The sequence below is a fragment of the Hemiscyllium ocellatum genome, chromosome 25 (genome assembly GCF_020745735.1).
Source record: "Hemiscyllium ocellatum isolate sHemOce1 chromosome 25, sHemOce1.pat.X.cur, whole genome shotgun sequence".
In the NCBI taxonomy this organism is placed as follows: Eukaryota; Metazoa; Chordata; class Chondrichthyes; order Orectolobiformes; family Hemiscylliidae; genus Hemiscyllium; species Hemiscyllium ocellatum.
In genome coordinates, this window is record NC_083425.1 from 52,583,244 (window position 1) to 52,597,976 (window position 14,733).

A 14,733-nucleotide genomic window follows, 5' to 3' on the forward strand; every position below is an offset into this window, starting at 1 on the left:
ATGGAGGTGGAGGTTGAGGGTGAGGGGAGGTGGAGGTGGAGGTTGTGGGTGAGGGGAGATGGAGGTGGAGGTTGAGGGTGAAGGGGAGATGGAGGTGGAGGTTGAGGGTGAGGGGAGATGGAGGTGGAGATTGAGGGTGAAGGGGAGATGGAGGTGGAGGTTGTGGGTGAGGGGGAGATGGAGGTGGTGGTTGAGGGTGAGGGCGAGATTGAGGTGGAGGTTGTGGGCGAGGGGGTGATGGAGGTGGAGGTTGAGGGTGAGGGGAGATGGAGGTGGAGGTTGAGGGTGAGGGCGAGATTGAGGTGGAGGTTGTGGGCGAGGGGGTGATGGAGATGGAGGTTGAGGGTGAGGGGAGATGGAGGTGGAGATTGTGGATGAGGGGGAGATGGAGGTGGAGGTTGTGGATGAGGGGGACATGGAGGTGGAGGTTGAGGGTGAGGGGAGGTGGAGGTGGAGGTTGTGGGTGAGGGGGAGATGGAGGTGGAGGTTGAGGGTGAAGGGGAGATGGAGGTGGAGGTTGTGGATGAGGGGGAGATAGAGGTGGAGATTGTCGGTGAGGGGGTGATGGAGGTGGAGGTTGGGGATGAGGGGGGATGGATGTGGAGGTTGAGGGTGAAGGGGAGATGGTGGTGGAGGTTGTGGGTGAGGGGAGATGGAGGTGGAGGGTGAGGGTGAGGGGAGATGGAGGTGGAGGTTGAGGGTGAAGGGGAGATGGAGGTGGAGGTTGAGGGTAAAGGGGAGATGGTGGTGGAGGTTGTGGGTGAGGGGAGATGGAGGTGGAGGTTGAGGGTGAAGGGGAGATGGAGGTGGAGGTTGATAATGAAGGGGAGATGGAGGTGGAGGTTGTGGGTGAGGGGGAGATGGAGAGGGAGGTTGTGGGTGAAGGAGAGATGGAGGTGGAGGTTGAGGGTGAAGGGGAGATGGAGGTGGAGATTGTGGATGAGGGGGAGATGGAGGTGGAGGTTGAGGGTGAGGGGAGATGGAGGTGGAGATTGTGGATGAGGGGGAGATGGAGGTGGAGGTTGTGGATGAGGGGGACATGGAGGTGGAGGTTGAGGGTGAGGGGAGGTGGAGGTGGAGGTTGTGGGTGAGGGGAGATGGAGGTGGAGGTTGAGGGTGAAGGGGAGATGGAGGTGGAGGTTGAGGGTGAGGGGAGATGGAGGTGGAGGTTGAGGGTGAAGGGGAGATGGAGGTGGAGGTTGTGGGTGAGGGGGAGATGGAGGTGGTGGTTGAGGGTGAGGGCGAGATTGAGGTGGAGGTTGTGGGCGAGGGGGTGATGGAGGTGGAGGTTGAGGGTGAGGGGAGATGGAGGTGGAGGTTGAGGGTGAGGGCGAGATTGAGGTGGAGGTTGTGGGCGAGGGGGTGATGGAGATGGAGGTTGAGGGTGAGGGGAGATGGAGGTGGAGGTTGAACGAGTGGGGAGATGGAGGTGGAGGTTGAGGGTGAGGGGAGATGGAGGTGGAGGTTGAGGGTGAAGGGGAGATGGAGGTGGAGGTTGTGGGTGAGGGGGAGATGGAGGTGGTGGTTGAGGGTGAGGGCGAGATTGAGGTGGAGGTTGTGGGCGAGGGGGTGATGGAGATGGAGGTTGAGGGTGAGGGGAGATGGAGGTGGAGGTTGAGGGTGAGGGCGAGATTGAGGTGGAGGTTGTGGGCGAGGGGGTGATGGAGATGGAGGTTGAGGGTGAGGGGAGATGGAGGTGGAGGTTGAACGAGTGGGGAGATGGAGGTGGAGGTTGAACGAGTGGGGGTGGGGGTGGTTGGTTTCCCTGACCAGAGACGTTGCCAGACCTGCTGAGGTTCTCTAGCGTCTTCTGTTTTTATTCTGGATTTTCAGCCTCCGTATTATTTTGCATTTATTACTGTAGAATAATATTCTGGGGGAATTCATCAGATTGAAGAGTTTTGCATCAAGAGGGTTCGAAGTTTCACAATTATTAGAGTTTGTTCATTGTGGATGCTACATGCTTGTTTTACCTCATTAATACCTTGTCCCATACTGTCGGTCCTATTCAACGGCCTATAGTTAACTCCAATCTACTGCCCCCTGCTGTTTCTTAGCTCCATAGCCCAATCTGATTTTTATTTTCTGAAGAACAGTTTTGTCCAGCAATTACAGCATCAATTTAGTCCATGAAGTGTAACAGAGGCATGAAAGATTACTTTAACAATTATTTCCCAGCAATGATACATACAAACAGAGATCGCAGAGGTGTAAAGTATTTAATTGGGGGCGGGGGAATTACAATGCTATTAGGCAAAGACCGTGGAGCATAAATTGGGAACGGATATTCTCAGGGAAATGCAGAACAGAAGCATGGAGGTTGCTTAGGGAGCACTTGCTGTGAGTGCTGGATAGGTTTGTCCCACTGAGGTAAGGATGGAATGGAAGGGTGAAGGAACCTTGGATGACAAGAGATGTGGAACATCTAGTCAAGAGGAAGAAGGAAGCTTGCTGAAGGTTGAGGAGGCAAGGATCGGACAGGGCTCCAGAGGGTCACAAAGTAGCCAGGAAGGAACTGAAGAATGGACTTAGGAGAGCTAGAAGAGGGTACGAAAATGCCTTGGCGGATAGGATTAAGGAATATGCCAAGGTGTTCGACACTTATGTGAGGAACGAGAGGATAGTCAGAGTGAGGGTAGGGCCGATCAGGGATAGTGGAGGGACCTTGTGCCTGGAATTGGAGGAGGTAGGGAGGTCCTTATGTTGCTTCAGTATTCACGAGTGAGAGTGACTTTGTCATTTGTGCGGTCAATGTGAAATTGGCTGAAATGCCTGAACAGGTTGATGTTAAGAAGGAGGATGTGCTGGAAAGTTTGTAAATGATAAGGATAGATAAGTTCCCTGGGTCAGCTGGGATATACCCAAGGTTACTATGGGAAGCGAGGGAAGAGATAACTGCACCTTTGGTGATGATCTTTGCATCCTCACTGTCCACTGGAGTAGTACCAGATGACTGGAGGATGCAAATGTTATTTCCTTGGTCAAGAAAGGGAAAGGGAATCATAGATCAGTCAGTCTTATGTCAGCGGTGGGCAAATTATTGGAGTGGAGTGTGAGAGACGGGATTTATGATTATTTGGAAAAGCATAGTTTGATAAGAGATTGTCAGCGTGGCTTTGAGAGGGGCAGGTCATGCCTCACAAGCCTGACTGAATTCTTTGAGGATATGACAAAACACATTGATGAAGGTAGAGCAGTGGATGTGGTGTATATCGATTTTAGCAAGACATTTGGTAAGGTTCCTCATGGTAGGCTCAGTCAGAAAGTAAGGAGGCATGGTATACAGGGAAATTTGGCTGTCTGGGTACAGAATTGGCTGACCCATGGAAGATAGAGTGTGGTAGGAGATAGAAAGTATTCAGCCTGGAGCTCAGTGACCAGTGATGTTCTGCAGGAATCTGTTCTGGGACCTCTGCTCTTTGTGATTGTTATAAATGACTTGGATGAGGAAGTGGAAGGGATGGTAAGTTTGCTGATGACACAAAGATTGGTGGAGTTGTAGATAATGTGGAGGGTTGTTGTAGGTTGCAACAGGACATTGACAGGATGCAGAGCTGGTTGGACAAGTGGCAAATGGAGTTCAACCTGGAAAAGTGTAAAGTGATTCATTTTTGAAGGTCGAATTTGAACATAGAATACAGGGTTAGAGGCAGGATTCTTGGCAGTGTGGAGGAATAGAGGGACCTTGGAGTCCACGTCCATAGAGTCCTCAAAATTGCCACCCAAGTTGATAGGATTGTTAAGGCATATTATGCGTTGGCTTTCATTAGCAGGGGGAGTTAAGAGCTGCAAGGTTATGCTGCAGCTCTATAAAGCCCTGGTTAGACCACACTTGGAATATTGTGTTCAGTCTGGTCACCTCATTATAGGAAGGATGTGAAAGCTTTAGAAAGGGTGCAGAGGAGATTTACCAGGATGCTGCCTGAACTAGAGGGCATGTCTTATGAAGAAAGGTTGAGGGAGCTACGACTTTTCTGATTGGAGTGAAGAAGAATGTGTGGTGACTTGATAGACGTGTACAAGCTATTGAGAGGCATAGATAGAGTGGATAGCCGAAGACTCTTTCCCAGGGCAGAAACACCCATCAAGAGGGAGCAGAATTTTAAGGTGATTGGAGGGAAGTTTAGGGGAGATGTCAGAGGTAGGTTCTTTACACAGAGAGTGGTGGGTGTGTGGAATGCACTGCCAGTGGTGGTGGTAGAGTCCGATACATTAGACACATTTAAGTGACTCTTGGATAGGCACATGGATGATAGTACAATGAAGGGTATGTGGGTTAGTTTGGTCTTAGAGCAGAATAAATGGTCAGCACAATATTGAGGGCTGAAGGGCCTGTACTGTGCTGTACTGTTCTATGTTTCAACATGCAACGTTAACTCTCACCCCAGTGCAATAACTATCCTCCAGATAAGATCTTAAACTGCATCACTTTCTGATCAAACATCCCATGTAACCATTTGAAGAACAATCTGATGCAGTGACCCTCAGGTTAAGCCACCACCAGCCCCTTAGTCTGCTAGGCCTCTGGTGACTTCACCTTTTTCCTCTGCTCAATGATCTGCCATCAACCATAAATATTATTGGCCAAAGTTTCCACTGGGTCACACACAGTGACCCACAAGATTGGTTAAAGAGCTGGGTTGAGGGAGAGAGTCAAAGGAGGATAATGGAGTAGAGAGACTGGGAAATTTAGGAAAAAATTTCAGAACTTAGAGCCTCAGGAGCCGATGGCACAGCCTCACAGCACCAGGGACCCAAGTTCGATTCTAGCCTTGGGTGACTGTCTGTGTGGAGTTTGTACATTCTCCCTAATTCTGTGTGGGTTTCCTCCCACAGTCCAAAATCGTGCAGTTTAGATGGATTGGCATTGCTAACTCCCCCATAGTGTCCAGGGGTGTTTGGGTTAGCCAGAGGAAATGCAGAGATAGAGTAGAGGAAGAGGCGTTCTTCAAAGGGTTGGTGTGGACTCGATGGGTTGAATGGCCTGCTTCCACACTGTAGGGATTCCATGATTCCGGGATGGGCAAGGGGCTGGAATTGAAGAAGACAGAGTTTGTGGAAGAGTCCTTACATTTCTGGTCACTCAGCTATATCGTTAGCTACAAAGGGAAGTGTGTGCCCTTCGTATTTCAAAGCTATTAAGGTGGAAATTTAGCATCAGAACCATCAGGGAACAGCTCACTTTGATCCCTCGAGTTCTTAGCGAATTGTTAACTCCCAAGGTTTGGGTGCAATACACAGGCTGTTCAGATTGTGCATTTTCTGCATCAACTTTAGTTCTGGTTAACAGCACCCTTTAGAAAATGTGTTCTGCCAAAATACTCCTATGCTTCAAGGATGTCAATGAGGTACCCTTTCAGAGTAAGAATTCTGTTGAATATATCATATGTTATCTGAATAAAAGTGAGTTGGGGTCAGGGGGATGGTGTGAAATCATTCCCAGCTCTGTCCTTAGTGGGGGATAACAATATTTCGTATTGCCTCACAGTGAGGTATTCAGATCAGTGAGGAATCTACAAAAAAACGGACAGATAACCAAAGCTGATCTACGAAGAATGAAACCGGAAAGTAACAACACCCCCAGATTCTACGGACTACCCAAAGTACACAAACCAGACATCCCACTCAGACCCATAGTATCACTACCAGGGACACCAGCATACAAACTGGCCAAAGAACTACAACAGAAACTGAAACACCTGGTCAGCGGATCCAAACACTCCATACAATCAACACAGGAATTCTTGGACGCCATCATGAATACACACATAGACAAAGAAGAAACCATGATCTCATTCGACGTGACGGCACTGTTCACTTCCATTGACAAAACCCTAGCCAGAGAAACAATAGCCAACCTACTGGACATACAGAACAGAACACAGGAGGCGGAACCTATCAACAAAGACGGCATACTTAAACTACTGGACTTGTGCATTCAACAATCAGATATACGAACAAATCAACGGAACACCCATGGGATCACCAATCTCGGGACTCATAGCAGAGGCAGTTATGCAAAGGTTAGAACAAACAGCCCTACCACAAATTCAACCCAAACTCTGGGTCAGATATGTCGATGACATGTTTGTAATCATCAAAAACACGGAAATAGAAAAAACACACCGGATCCTCAACGCCACACTCACAGGAATCCGATTCACGAGAGAAGAAGAAAAGGACAGCCAGCTCCCATTCCTAGACATGATAGTACAGAGAACACCGAACGGAGAATTCACCACAAGGGTACACAGGAAAACAACACACACAGACCAAGTCCTAAACTATGAAAGTAACCACCCCAACACACACAAACGAAGCTGCATCAGGACACTATTCAAAAGAGCTACAACACACTGCAGTACACCAGAACTGCGAAAAGAGGAAGAGGAACACCTATACAAGGTATTCGCCAAAAACGGATACACGCGCAACTTTATCAACAGATGCCTAAGAGATAGACCACGGAACGAGGACATGCCACAACCAAAAGGACTAGCCACACTACCATACATCAGGAGCGTTTCTGAACTGACAGCCAGACTACTGCGACCCTTAGGACTCATAACGGCACACAAACCAACAGCCACGCTCAGACAACAACTTACTAGAACAAAGGAGCCAATACCCAACATGAGCAAAACTAATGTAGTTTACAAAATACCATGCAAGGACTGCACAAAACACTATATAGGACAAACAGGAAGACAGCTAACAATCCGCATACATGAACATCAACTAGCCACGAAACGACACGACCAGCTATCCCTAGTAGCCACACACTCAGACAACAAGCAACATGAATTCGACTGGGAAAACACTACTATCATAGGGCAAGCCAGACAGAGAACAGCCAGGGAATTCCTAGAGGCATGGCATTCATCCACAAACTCCATCAACAAACACATCAACCTGGACCCAATATACCAACCACTACAGCGGACAGCTGAAATTGACACCCGGAAGCGGCAAGGACAGACCACTATAAATACCGGAAGAAACATCAAAGAAGCGCTTCGCAGGAGGCTCCAGAGCACTGATGATGTCTCCTAGCCAGGGGACGAAACGTTTGCAACAAAAGCTTCCAGCTTGGCGAACAGAACCACAACAGTGAGGTATGCGTCTGCAAAATAAATACACTCAGCTTAAAGATATAAATGGGTAGCTTGTTGCAGCTTCATTCACCTCCTTCTCTACACAATCACAGGATATCGAAATCACAAGAACGAGCAAACAATGGCTGTGTGCTTGACAGCAGGGTCAAGGCATATATTGCAATGTCTGTGTTGAGATGGTTTGACAAAGAATTTAATGTCCTCCTGTAATGGGCCAAGTTCCCCTTGGATACTGGTGAGACTTGGCATTGGTGAGTTGGCAGCCCATCTTCAGCTCTGCCCAATTCTCTTTACCAATGGGCATTGAACAGGCTGGCACTGTGCCGTTACTCACCTTACATTGCTGTACAGTCAGATTCTCCCAAAAGTGATTGTGAAATAAGAAAGTATTATGGTCCCCCTAGAGACCGATAACTTTTAAAGGGGCAGGAATTTCCCAGCATCCGATCAAAAGAATCTCACAGCAAAACGACATACTGTAAGTAAGAATTTTACTGTAACAAACAAACTAAATCACTATGGATTAAGCATTTCTTTATTGGTTGGTGCATGAGTATATGAGTTGGGAGGTCATGTTATGGCTCTTCAGGACATTTGTTTGGCCACTTTTGGAATACTGCATTCAATTCTGATCTCTCAGCTACAGGAATGATGTTGTGAAACTTGAACGGGTTCAACACAAGATTTACAAGGATTTTAGTGAGTTTTGAGAACTCTATCAACAAACACACTGAGTTAGACCCCATCTACCACCCCCTGAGAAAAGGAACAGGAAGTGACTTCACCACAGCAAATAACATCACCACAGGAAATGACATCACCAACCCAAAGAAACCCAAGCATATAAATAGAAAGCAGGAATTTTCAGCATTGCTTCACATGAGGCCCAATGAAGATGTTACCTAGTAAGATAACGAAACATCTGGAATGAACCTTTCAGCTCAGTGAGCAAACCTACATCTAAAATTTACAAGGATGTTGCTACAACAGGATGGTTTGAGCTATAGGGAGAGGCTGAATAGGCTGGGGCTGTTTTCCCTGGAATGTCGGAGGCTGAGGGGTGACCTTACAGAAGTTTATAAAATCATGGACAAGGTGAATAGTCAAGGTATTTTCCCCAGGATAGGGGAATCCAAAACTAGAGGGCATAGGTTTAGGGTGAGAGGGGGAAGATATAAAGGGACTTATGGGGCAACATTTTCACGCAGAGGGTGGTACGTGTATGGAATGAGCTGCCAGAGGATGTGGTGGTGGCCGGTACAATTACAACATTTAAAAGACATCTGGATGGGTTTATGAATAGGAAGAAATGAGAGGGATATGGGCCAAGTACTGGCAAATGGGACTAGATTAGATTAGGATATCTGATTGGCATGGACAAGTTGATCTGTTTCTGTGCTGTACATCTCTATGACTCTTTGTGGTAAGGAACTAAAATACACTAAATAACAGAAAAAGTACTTTCCATAAAAACTAGTCTACACAACCGAAAATCCGATGTTGTGTTCCTATATGATGCTACTCTCTCAGCGGATGTGTGGTCTTGCAGTTAAAGCCCTAAGACCCTCCTGTTATTCTCCCTTCTCTGCCTCACCAGGGCAACCTCTTCATTCTGAAATTCCCTTCATTCAATTGCCTGAATGTCATCAAACTGACTTTCAGCAGCAAGGCAGCCTGTCGCGAATCCTTGTTCCTTCAATTGCCCCAAGTCCTGTCACTTTAAAAAGCAAGTCATTGTCATCAGAATTCTGTTTGGTTGCTGACATAAAAACAGGCTCTCTCTTTGTTGGCAATACAGCAGCTGTTTCTCTACCTCTCTGAGTCTGTCTGAGTTTCAGAATCTGGGTCTGGCAAGAGGGGCGATCACCATTTTTGGTGTCAAGGTGTGAAAACAGGTACTTGAGTCTCCAAAAGTTTCAATGAGGGGAAAGATTTAAAAACGGACCTTAGGGACAACTTTTTCACACTGTGGGTGGTACATAAATGGCATGAACTGCCAGAGGAAGTAATAGAGGTGAGTGCAATTATGTTTAAAAGACATTTGGACAGTACATGAATAGGAAAGGTCGAGAAGGATAAGGGCCAAATGCCACTTTTAAAAGGCACCTGAATGGGTATATGAATAGGAAAGGTTTGGAGGATATGTGCCGGGTGCTGGCAGGTGGGACTAGGTTGGGTTGGAATATCTGGTCGACATGGACAGGTTGGACTGAAGGGTCTGTTTCCATGGTGTACATCTCTATGACTCTATGACTAAATGTTGGCCAGCCACCGACACCCACATCCCATGAATGAATAAAAACGCCCAAATATAGCTTCTGATTCTAAGGCCCTATGTGAGATGTTGCTGGATGGAGACCACTGTTACAATTTCCTTGTGACCTCATCATTTTCTGCTCCATCTAAGCTCCTACACACACACACACACACACACACACTCTCACACACACACACTGGCACTCCTATACACACGGACACACATACACAGATACACACAGACACACACACTCCCACACTCACACATGCACCCCCTCATAGACTTAAGACACTCTGCACTCACTACACACACACACATACACTTTCTCTCACTCACAATCCCCAACCCAGACAGACACACACACACACAAACAAAGACCCACATGCACACATATATTTTGTGGGGTGAATTTGTACTTGCAGGGTTACAATGTACTTTGCTCAAAAACTGCATGCATTCATGCAGAACTCTGAGCTCAGAAACTGCATGAATTTATGTAAAACTCTATTATATCACTTTTTAGATTAGAATCAATCTAAACATCATGGCATAGACAGAGAACACAGGGGACTAACACCTTCAACATATTGTCTAGCTATCACCATTGTTAACAGCTAACCCGAGAATGCAACTTTTTTTTAAAAAGGTTTTGTGATTCACACATGAAAGAAGTGAAACAAGCACTGTATTCTAACAGATCAAAGGCTTAACAATCAATTTTTCAATGTATAAATTCAGTTACATCACACTGTAAATTTTTGCTATAAATTCTATGTGTTAGGATTGAGCCCTCCACTATCACCTGATGAAGGAGCATCGCTCTGAAAGCTAGTGTGCTTCCAATTAAACCTGTTGGACTATAACCTGGTGTTGTGTGATTTTTAGCTTTCAGCTCAAAGTGCAAGTGAGTGCAGTGCACTGCATTTACCACCCAGCAGGTGGCAGAGTTGTACTATACCCAACAGGAACACTGACATCACAGCACGGCCCTAGGAAGCAGATTGGGAATATATACATTTTGAAATAATCAAATCATCTCCTGGTACTTCATGCAATCTTGAGAAATTGTTAGGTAAATAGAGGAATTCTTTTGCTTGACCTACAAACATGACTGGGCAGTTAGCCTGTGTCCCACTGAGGGGCGCCAGGATAAGTCTCTGTTGATGTGGGAATTTTAACACGTACCTGATGCAGTGCCACAAGGAGATTGAACCTTTATCTAAAAGGGCTTCAGTTACAGATTGGGGCTGCAGGGGGAGGGACTGAATTCAACATCCAGGGAGTGGTGCGGGTTGCAGGTGGGAGATTATGATGGGTGTGGGCCTGTTGGACTGAAAGTATGACTCTATGACTGAACCTGTGTAATCTTGTCAGAAAAGCTGTCCTGAGGGCAGAATCATATAGAATCACAGCAGCTTGAGGTCATTCAGCCCATTGAGAAATGAAAGCTTGTGCCCAGTGAATGGCTAATGGAACGTCCAGCAGTAATGGACAGTTGAAGGGAGCCAGCCTGTTCTCCAAGACCTCGAACGGTGGCAGTGAGAGAAGGCAGTTGGAGCAGCTGAGTAGACGCTTGCTGCAAGGAGGGTTCACAGGAAAGGAGAACAGCCAATCAAAGGAATTGCTCAGTCCACTGAAATCCACAGAGCCAATCCCTGTACAGCAGACATTGTTTTAACTGGCATCTTGAGTAGCTGGCGCTCTCGATAAACTGACTGAAACATGTATATCTCGAGAACTGGGAAGTTTATTGTATTATTGTGAACTCCGCAGTGTCCGAGTCATCAACTGAGGGGGTGGGTTTGAAGGTTCTCTGCTGGTAAGTTTTATGTAAGGCAAAGTTACATTATTATTTATGTGATTTATGCTGTAAATAAAGTATAACAGTGATGTGTATGCCCCCTGCGTTATTTTTCTACTATATAGTGTGTGTTTTTACATTGATTATGAGGATCTCTTGATCAATTGGAATATTTGACCAAGTGGCACATTCCAGGCCCCATAAGTGCCAGTTAATAAAAGGTTTGCTGTACATACTGTAAATAATTCCTTGTTTATCCTTAATTTCCCTTCCTATTTGTTATGATCTGATGGCAGTGGAATAATGAATCCTTGCTTCATTATCTTTGGGTCTTCCTTGTGTTCGAATCCCATATTGCTTTCGGCAGAGTGAGTGATGGCTTGGGTGAAGTGCAGTTGGATAATGATGCAGAATGACTTGAGTGTTGAGAATCTAAGGGGTAGGTCCAGCGTGGGGATGCCTTCTCATGCCCCTGGAGAATGACACAGGGAAGACCTGTTGGGGTACAGAAACGGAAGCAACAAGACCCGCTGATTATCTGCCTCTCGGAGATCTGACTCACCTAGATCCCAGTGTGGGTGATCCACTTCAGGGACTGGCTTAAAACCAAAACACAAACTGATGGAGAAATGCAGCAGGTTTTTTTTAAGATTAGAGTACTGACAGTGTGGAAACAGGCCCTTCGGCCCAACAAGTCCACACCGACTCTCTGAAGAGCAACCCACACAGACCCATTCCCCTACATTTACCCCTTCATCTAACACTACGGGCAATTTAACATGGCCAATTCTCCTAACCTGCACATTTTTGGACTGTGACAGGAAACCCGCACAGGGAGAATGTGGCGGGAATCGAACCCAGGTCTCTAGCGCTGTGAGGCAGCAGTGCTAACCACTGTGCCACCCATGGTCTGGTGGCATGTGTGGGGAGAGAGACAGAGTTAAAGTTTTGAGTCCAATGTCTCTTCTTCAGAGACCAGATCCCTTGCAAGAGACAAGAAATGAAAAGGTCTTTTTGAACAAATAGAGTCACAGAGTCATACTGCACGGAAACAGACCCTTCGGTCCAACCAGTCGATGCCAAATACAATCCCAAGCTAAACTGGTCCCACCTGCCTGCTCCTGGCCCATATCCCTCCAAATCTTACCTATTCATGTAGTTATCCAAATGTCTTTCAAAGGTTGTAACCATGGCTGAAAATGTGTTGCTGGAAAAGCGCAGCAGGTCAGACATCATCCAAGGAGCAGGAGAGTCGACGTTTCGGACATGAGCCCTTCTTCATTTTCAGCTCTGATCTCCAGCATCTGCAGTCCTCACTTTCTCCTAGAAGGTTGTAACCATACCTGCATCCACCACTTCCTGAGGAAGTTCATTCCACTATGTAAAAAGTTTGCCCCTCATGTCCTTTTTAAATATCTCTCCTCTCACCTTAAAGATGTGCCCCCAGTGTTGAAATCCCTCCCATCCAAAGGGAAAAACAAATCCCACAGTATCTTATAAACTTCTATAAGGTCACCTCTGAATCTCCTACACTCCAGGGGAAAAAAAAATCACAGCTTTTCCAGCCTTTCCTTATAACCCAAACCTTCCACAGATGTCACCCAAATCCTGATCAATGAATACAAGAACAGGACGCTGCCATTGATGTGGGTTCAAACATTTTAGCCACCTAGGTCCAAATGAACCTGCTAATCATACATTCACTGAGCATGCTATGCAGGGTTCAAACAGGCAGGTGTGTAACAGGACCTCCACCAGCTGGTGGCGATGGTTACGGAGGACAGCTGGTGCAGTTGAATGGACTGGCCACTGGAAAGGAAGAGAATGAATGATGACGAGAGGGTTGGAGGGACAGGGGAGCAGACAGACAGAAGGATTTTCTTTGTTCAGTCACAGGATGAGGGCGTCACTAGCTGGGTTGGCTCTTATTTCTCAGAGGGCAGATCAGGTTGGGATGTAGTTCCAATCCCTAAAAGGCTCCAGTGAACCAGATGGGTTTTTCCTGACATGGTCGTCATTAGCCTCATAGTTCCAGATTTTTGATGAATTCAAATTCCACCATCTGCCGCGGCAGGATCTGACCCAAGTCTCCAAAACATTACTTGGGTTTTTGGATTAACAGTGAAGCAGTAATACCACTAAATCATCACCTCTCCTTATTGCCTAGCGCAAAGTAAACCACACATTCATTCACTACGCTTAGTGTAAATAGTTCTTTGTTTAACCTTAATTTCCCTTCCTGTTTGTAATAAGCTGAATCCTTACTCCATGATCTTTGAGTTTTCCATCCAGTCAGTGTCATGTTACGTGTATGAGATCAGAAAGTTCGCTGAGTCAGATGGGGGGAATAAGCTGATATCGGATGAAATCTGGCTATCAAAGGCTGTCATCAATTTAAATGTTGCTATGGTTTGTTTATTGACTTATTTTCTCTGAAGTGTAGCAGAAAGGATTACAAGTACAGGGCATCTGATAAGGGAATAGGAGTGACCTCACACCTGAATCTCAATGTGCCCAGATCTACTGTAGACTTCTTACCCTCCAGCAGCTCATGTCATCCAGTTCAATCTGACATTTGCTGGGAGGGTCCCATTGGGAAACACAGGGTTGCAGGTATGAGGTGGGATGTTCTTCAGAGGGTCAGTGTTGACTTGATGGGCCAAATGGCCTACTTCCACACTGCAGGGATTCTGTGATCTGGTGAAGCATCAATGGAATCAATTTAATATTCTCATTCATGTTTTTAGATCTGTCCATAGCCTCGCCCCTCTCTGTCTCTGCAGTTCTTTCCAGCTCCACACCCCTATGTGGCTCCCTCCTTCAAGAAGTCCTGGCTATGCACTTTCACCACAACTCCCCCAACCAAATCTCAACTCTCACCACCAGGTACATCCCTTTCCCTCTCATAGAATCCCTACAAGTATGGAAGTAGGCCATTCAGCCCATCAAAGTAACATTTACCCCTCCAAAGAATATCCCACCCAGACCCACCTGCCTACCCTATCCCTACATTACCCATATCCTGGACACTATGGACAATTTAGCATGGCCAATTCACCTGACCTGCACATCTTTGGACTGTGGTTGGAAACTGGAGTACCTAAAGGAAACCCACACAGACGAAGGGAGAATGTGCAAACTCCACACAAACAGTCGCCTGAGGCTGGAATTGAACTCAAGTCCCTGGTGCTGTGAGGCAGCAGTGCTAATCATTGAGCCACCTTACTGCCCTCCACCCTCCAACATCCAGCCACACTGTGTTCTCTCTCTGTCTCTCTCTCTCTCTCTCTTTCACGCTCACACAGACACGTATACACACACACACACACACACGCACACTCACACACACAGAGACAGACAGACAGACACACACATACCCGAGTGATACCCATGGCCTATCCCAGCAGTCACACTCTTTCACCACCAACCCCCTCACTCCTCACCACCCCCCGCCCCCCTTCCTCCACCCACACCTACACTGACCAAACACAACATGAGAAGGTTCTTTTTGACCTGAAACATGGACACAGATGACTGGAAATGGTGTGGCTGGCGTGAGT